Raw genomic sequence first — 8,550 nt, 5'->3', positions numbered from 1 at the left:
TAGGTTTGTTAGATTAGAAGTAATCCATGAACCATTTTAGATTTAAAGCATAACATATTTTCATTGAACTATGAAGCTTTTGCACACAAAAAGTTTTGGTAACACTTTATAATAACGTTCAGTCATAAGTCATTTATAAGCCTTTAGTTAATGATGAACTAATCACTTACAAAACATGAATATACATTTGTAGATGATTAATAAATGTTCTGATATCATATACAAATGTGTTGTAAGTCATCTATAAACCTTTAGTAAATGAAGTGTTCCTCATCTGTTAATAATGAATAATTCATTTACAAGGCTTTCTGCATCCCCTAATCTAAAGTGTAAACCATTCATCACACATAAATGTGTTACATACAAGGGGGTAGCTCTGTTTGTCAAAATTGAAGCCAATGCGGAAGTGTCCTCTTTGCCTGCAGGGGGCGACCCATTGGTTTGTGGACTTCTGTTTTGAAGCCTCAAGTATGGCCTCAGTAAACACTTTCCTAATGCATGTATGGTAATCGCTAGTTTCAGACTGTAGTTGCAGACTATGTTTTGGGGCGTGATTGACAGGTCGCTTGTCTACTGATCACACAGCTCGCCGATCACGGACCAATAGCAGGCCGTGCTCTGTGGGAAACGCCTGGACCTGTAACCTCGCATCACCAGGCTCTTCTCGGCGAGAAAGAGCCTGGCCTCCGTTTAGAAGTGATTTTGTCACCCTGGCTGTTTCCGGCCTAGAGCCCGCCCTTGACAATCAGACACAACGAATAAGAAAATAAAAGGGCAAACAACTAGCCTCAACACGAGACTCATCAGTCATTAACAAAATATGGACATACCGAACATAGTTTTTTATTAGAAGTTCTGCGGATTCACAATATCACATATTTTAAGCCAATACAGAAGCTTTACTTTTCAAACAAATGGCCAGTTGATGGAATTGTTATAGTTGTCTGTCCGCTGTTATCGATAATGGAGGATCAAGTACAACAGTTGTAATCCAAATGCATCTCTGCTCTGCTGCCGGTGCTGGGAAAGACATGGATATTGATCATAAGCAGACATGGGACCAAGTCACTTCGGTCCAAGTCTCAAGTAAGTCCCAAGTCATTTGGTCCAAGTCTCAAGCAAGTCCGAAGTCATTTTGTTTTGGGCAAGTCAAGTCAATTAAGTCACAGGTTTTGTCAAGTCAAGTCAAGTCGAGTCCTTAGTTAAGGCAAGTCAAGTCCCAAGTCAAGTCACTTTTTCCCCCCATGTCCAAGATACTGCAGTCTTACCTTGACAGATGCAGTATTAAAACATGGTATTAATACTTGTCTAATAGTGATATTATTGGTCAATTTACAGTATCTAACCTGTTAAAAAATGAATTGAATTTGTCATGTGAAATAAATGTAATCATACAAAAGTCAAATAATTTTATAAACGCTTATTCATTTCAATAACTCCTTCAAAATCATAATCCTACGCGTCAGTTTTAAACAGTGAAATACTGACAGCCAGACTAAAATGTAATCAAACAAAAACAAATAGCTTAAACATTAAACAATCAAAACATAATGTAATAAATATGAAATAAACATTTCCTCTCAATCACTGTTAAACAGTGAAACACTGACAGCCAGACTACAACATCAAACTTTCTTAGATTCTGCCCCTGTCCCTTCTGCCCAGTGCTGCCAACTCTTTTCCAGGCAAAGTCACTATTGGTTGCTCAGAAAGTCGCTAGAAAACAAAACAAAAAAACACAAGTCAGCGTAGCCGTTGTAATAATCATTGACTAACGTTGTCCTATTAATTGCTGACTCCGCCCGCCTGGGCCAGATAGGGGAGAAGCGCTGTGTCTGTGTTGGTCAGACAGGCAGAGACAAGGAGAGAGACAGAGAAAACCCGCACATACACCAATTCATGAGCAAAATCCGTTGCGATTCACCTGGATTCAACACATTAACATTGCTTCCCATACTCAGATTTGTCGCTAGTCGCTTTTGAGAAATAAAGTGGCCAGGGGGGTCTGAAAAATAACTAAATGTAGCGACAAAGTAGCCAAGTTGGCAACACTGCGTCTGCCTCTGCACAATATCTCAGCTGTGTGCAATCAGTGATTGACAGCTAGTCATCCAATCACAACAATGTCATAAGGAGGAGCATGACTGAATGACAATTTGTCATTGGATGACTCAGTCATGCTCCTCCTTATGGCATTGTCGTGATTGGATGACTGGCTGTCAGTCACGCTCCAATGAAATGTTTTCTAATGCCGTTCCAGCTGCACTCGCCATGCACTCTGCATGACGCTACCGGACAGACAGAGACACGTGACAACGTTACGTTATTATTTCATTGTTTACTTTAAACTTTAAACTAACAAACACAAACAAGTCATCCAAGTCATCACCTCTCAAGTCAAGTCAAGTCTCGAGTCTATAACTTCCAAGTCCAAGTAAGTCTCAAGTTATTTATGGTTTTGTCAAGTCAAGTCACAAGTCATCAAAACAGGGACTTGAGTCGACTCAAGTCCAAGTCACCGAGTCTCAAGTGCCCATCTCTGATCATAAGATTTCACATGGTGAGTACTCCATTGTCTTTAACTCTCCAGAAACCTTCCTCGGCAGTGACTACTAGAGAAATGTGCTAACGCCACTATACAACTTGTGTTGTTATTCTTTTTATCAGGCTCTAGCTAACGTAACCTCGCCGCGTCAACAAAGACGTTTTTTGGCGCACTTATTTCCGGTATTGTTTCCCGTTTCCTTGGTTTACGCCCCCATGACAAAAAGCTGAGTAAAAGGTGCCCAGACTACTGGACCTGTGTCGAGATCCAAGATGGCAATGGCCAAAATGCCATACGAGGCGCAAAAAAAAGTCCACAGACCAATGGCTCGCCCCCTGCAGGCCATTCGAAAGAATGCAGGTTTAAGTGCACTTCCACATTGGCTTCAATTTTGACAGAGCTATCCCCTTGTATGTAACACATTTATGTGTGATGAATGGTTTACACTTTAGATTAGGGGATGCAGAAAGCCTTGTAAATGATTTACACATCATTTATGAGGTGAGGAACACTAAAAGTTTATAGATGACTTAGTTACAACGCATTTGTGATATGTTAACATAGCATTTATTAATAATCTACAAATGTATATTCATGTTTTGTGATTAGTTCATCATTAACTAAAGGCTTATAAATGACTTACGACTGAACGTTATTATAAAGTGTTACCAAAGTGTTTATTTTTATTTTCCTGAAAACTTTTTGTGGACCCCCTTGCAAAGTGTCACGGACCCCTGGGGGTCCCCGGACCCCCATTTGAGAACCAATGCCCTAATTAGTCCAGATTGCAGCCACAGAATCCATTTGATGAGATTTTGTGTCAGACTGAAATCTGAGAGTCGTTTTATTACTGGGAGCAAGTGGGCAATGTTTGTTTGTTTGTGTACATCTTTGTGCCGGCCACAGCTATGGTTCACAGCTAAGTTTCTTTCAGGGTGTGTAAAGAGCACCCGTGCCTTCCATCCCGGGCAGCACAGTTGACCGGGGTGTAGTGTGCCGTTGGGGTCGGCCCCGGCTTCCAGGAGGATCCGGACGCAGTCCAGGTGACCGTGAAACATGGCCCTGTAGCTGTAGAGACCTGTCCATCCTATGACATCAGCTAGGTCTACCTGGGCTCCCTGGGTGATCAGGTAGGCCACACAGGCAACGTGACCATGCCCAGCTGTGAGCCTCAGAGGGGTGCTGTGGTAACAACCGTCTTCCACCACTTATATAGCCTCATCCAGGAAGGATTATGACATCACTGATGAGTCATCACTGATGACTCATGTGCATGACTGGAGCCCCACTGGAGCTACGCTGCAGCTTCTGTTCTATTTTTCAAGCGTGCAGCGCGCTGCACCGGAGCTGTCAGGCATGAAGTCAACGCAAGTTGTGAGCGGGGGGAGGGCAGCGCCAAGCGAGGCGCTGAGGAAAAGAGAGTGCCTCTGGTGTGACCGGGTTTAACGCTTTAGCAGCTTCTGTTAAGCGCTGCTTCAGCGCTGCTTCTGCATAGCGCCTGGTGTGAACCGAGGGTTACACCGACTGCATATCACTAAGTCTATGTGTGTATCTATGTACTACTGCATGTACTGTATGTATGTATGTAAGCTAGCTAGAATCTTTCCAGATGTTGACCCTGCGCGCAATAGATGCAAGCTCTCCCCATGGACGTTGGCCCACATGTTTTGGCTCTGTCTAGCTCTAGAAACATTTTGGGAAGACATTTTCAAAACCCTTAGTGAGATTTCTGGCCTCAATATCGACCCAAATCCAATCATGGCCATATTTGGTGTGAGAGCGGATGGCACCGACCTTAACACTAACCATGCACAACGTTATTGCTTTTACAACCTTATTAGAACGACCTTTAACCCTCCTCCCCTCCCACACGTAGCAGATGGGTGAAGGAAGTGATGCTTCATATCAAACTAGAAAAGATCAAATACACTTTAAGAGGCTCTTTGAAGAAGTTTCATCTCCCTTCTTAGCCTATTATGATGAGTCTACACATTTTTATACTTAAGTGGATGAATGAATGGGTAAATGAATGAATAATTTTACTTGATCTTGTGCCCTATAAATTTTTCACTCACCGTACTCATAATGTACATCCTATTATAAACCACATCTATGTTTATTACCTACTTCTATTTACCTTTGTTTGTTTATTTACTATCTGTTCATTTGATTAGTTCTCACATACTTATTTTTATGTTGTTTATTTGTTGATCTGTTTATTATTATTATTATTATTATTATTATTATTATTATTATTATTATTATTATTGTTATTATTATTATTATTATTTATCTCTGTATTATTGTATACTGCCATGCAACGACGGGTGGGGGGGATTGGCGTTTGTAAAGAGCGATTGTAATGTATACCTGTGTCTTTATACTGCCCAGAATAATAAAAAGATTAAATGAAAACTAAACTTCTACAACTATACAACATAAAATACGACTTTATTGTATTTGATGTGTGTCTTGTTTCAATCATGAGAGACCAGAGGGTAGAGTTAACAAGGAAGCTTTATTCAAGTATGGCATGGCGATAAGATCTATGGCATGAAACGGCATGGCAACTAATTCTGATGGCATGGCAGCATGGCAACTAGTTCTTTGGCGTAATGACTCCGTGGTAAGATGCCTCTCTTCTGGAGGCATCTGCTCGGACTAGGATAGAGAATCCCCCCCCCCGTAGGGGATTCTTCAGGAGTCAAGACATTGGTGGTGGACTGGGGAGGTGGGGGGGCGAAACACAGCTTCAGAGAATGGGATGCGATCAGCTCAGGTACAGCGACCAGAAGGATCAGGGAAAGAGGACGATGACACGCTGAGCATGGCTATAAGTACTGCCACGTCATAGCCTCGGCATTGGCGACATTACCGGCATCATATTGGCAAGTGCTTCACACAGACATCACACTGATTACACTTGTCATCACACTAGGCTACATATGCTGTGAGGCAGCGTGTCTGGTCTTCATCTTGAAACTAGGTCGAGACCACCATTACAATCATGAGAGACCAGAGGGTAGAGTTAACAAGGAAGCTTTATTCAAGTATGGCATGGTGATAAGATGGCATGAAACGCCATGGCAACTAATTCTGATGGCATGGCAGCATGGCAACTAGTTCTTTGGCGTAATGACTCCGTGGTAAGATGCCTCTCTTCTGGAGGCATCTGCTCGGACTAGGATAGAGAATCCCCCAAAAGAAAGAAAAACCCAAAACCGCCAACCGGTCTGCTTGCCTCAGCGATACAGCGGGCGCTGGGCGGAATGCGACGCTTGTCGCTGACCGGTTGGCTTGGCGGCACAGCGACTTACGAAATCCACCGACTGGGCGTGGCCGCAGCGCTACAGCGGGCGCTGGGTGATCGACCAATCTGACATAATTCGGCGTGCTGACTTAGCATTAAGAAAGAAACCCCCCCCCCAAAACCAGGGCAGCGGATGGATGAGACTTGAAAATATGAGCGAAACACAGCTTCAGAGAATGGGATGCGATCAGCTCAGGTAGAGCGACCAGAAGGATCAGGGAAAGAGGACGATGACACGCTGAGCATGGCTATAAGTACTGCCACGTCATAGCCTCGGCATTGACGACATTACCGGCATCATATTGGCAAGTGCATCACACGAACATCACACTAGGATTACATATGATGTGAGGCAGCGTGTCTGGTCTTCATCTTGAAACTAGACCACCATAAACACCGTAAAGTGCATAACTCACCGTGGACCTTGAAGGCCTCACTGCAAGCTGACATTGTTGACATTCCTCATGGCGCTGTGTACACGGCACACAGCTATGTTTGGGGTGATGTAATGCCTGGCACCAGTATCACCAGCAGGCTCCTCCCCTTCTGAACTCGCTCGGTATAAAATGTGTGCAGCCTGTATTTAGAGACACCAAATGAGCTTAGTCATGATGTGTTGTGGAAGAAGTTGCCTTGCAGCTCTTTGCTTTTCAGTAATGGCAAAACTTTGGCCTATCAGCAAAGTTAAAATGGGACGTAAACACGAGCAGAACACACATATTTAATCGTGTTGCCCTTTTCAACATCTGGAAAATCAAAGAATACAAAGCCATTTCAGTCATCTGTAATGACTACCAGATATGGCTTATCTGAAAGGATATTCTTAGTATGCCCATGATGTCACAAGCATTTTTCCTACCAATATGGCCCTACAATACACATTGGCTGTAAGTGTCACTTGATTGTAATCACCTGTTAATTGATCACAATCACCTGTTATTTTCCGACCAAAATGGCACAACAGAATACTATCAATAGGCGACATATTTCTTATCTAGATCAGTGGCCGTCAAATTTCACCCACATTCACTATTTGGTTTTCTCTTCTCCCAGGCAGTTACCTGCATTCACCTGTCACCCTGCTAAATCAGGCCCTGGTTCTAGATCGGTACAATAATACAATGGCTTGAATCCAAACATAACTGTGGGCCAAACACACATGTTGCAGGCTACAGTAACTTCGCTATACTCCCCTATCTGAATTTCACATTTTGTATTCTGAATCTTCGTACAGACTCCCCCCCCCCCCACTGTTAAGAGTAACAGGTATAAGCACTCCTTCACTCCCACAGCCAGTCTTCTGAATGCAGGCCGGGGGCGGAGTTAGTGAGTCCTTAAGGCTACTCACCTGATGAGTTTTAGTGTCGTTATGATTGTCATTGATGTTGGCGGTTGTGTTACTTATGATGGCAGAGATATTGTCATGTAATAAACGCCCTTACCCTCATTTACACAGTCATATTCTGTAGTTATTTATTTAGTGGAGTTTTAACGTAGGTTCAGACAGGACGATCTTGATCCTCACCGGTTCCACAGTCACTGCACTTCTCCTGCTTGCTCACCTGTTAACCTGTCAGCTTCCTGGTGATAATTGAATAATCAGTGGTTGCCTCCTAGTTTCCCATAAGCCAATAGCATAGCAACACATCACCTCATACACCTTTGCTCACCTGCACCTTTAGCCTATCACATTGTGGCACTCCCCTTTAGGCAGCCTATCACATGGTTGCTGTGTGCATAAATATGCTTTTCTGTGTCTCATTCAGTCTCTCTAAACCCTGCTGGCTGACACACACCCACCACCTCCCCGTCTCCGCCAAGTCCCTGATCCATCAGTCATCAAGAGGTTTCACCAGCACCAGTATCCTGACTCCACAGGGGGGTATAAATGGCTGTGCTGCTCGAGCTGATCCAGCTCGATCTCGATATCTCCCTGTGGTGTCAAGCTCCAAAGACTAACTAACCTTCTTATCATAATATTCTGTAAAGATCATTCATCATCATTATAATAAATCATTGTTTATCTATCAAGTCTCCTGATTGAAACGGAGTGTCTATTCATATCTGGGTGCAAATAGACGGGCAGTGCGGCAGAAGCTATTTGTACCCCCTATTTACAGTACAAGCACACCAAGAGAAAAGAGACAAGCAGGTACGCAACTACGCACACAAGCAGGTTGGACACACCAGTGATGTTGTTGGACCCACTGTATTCAGGCCGCCTCCCCTCCCTTACTGTACTGCATGTCTATATTATTTTATTGTAACCTGCTATCCTTGCTGTAAAACCAATTGCCCTAAAGGGACAAAATAAAGTTGAACACCGTTAGGTTCGTCTGGACATGGGAATTTTTTCTGGTGGACTTCTGGGTGGACTTCTGGGGACATTCCCGGTGATCCTGGGGCCATCCCAACACACCCGTTGCGAAATACACTGTTCATGCTAATTTACAAAACTCTCCTTGGTCTATCACCCCCTACCTGTGTAGCTTGTTGCAAATTGCACCTGCCGCGTTGCGTTCAACACCCGTTCTGCTAACCTCATCCTGCTGAAAATCCCCAAAACTCATTCTGTAATCGGTCAGTCGTCATTCCATTCTGCCGTGCCCACAGACTGGAATGGCTTACAAAAAACACTAAAACTGGACAATTTCATCTCCAAGTCAGCTTTCAAGGACTCTATCATGGACATATT

Source organism: Poromitra crassiceps (genome assembly GCF_964638095.1).
Source record: "Poromitra crassiceps genome assembly, chromosome: 16".
NCBI classification, from domain to species: domain Eukaryota; kingdom Metazoa; phylum Chordata; class Actinopteri; order Beryciformes; family Melamphaidae; genus Poromitra; species Poromitra crassiceps.
Note: the sequence above shows the minus strand (reverse complement) of the source record.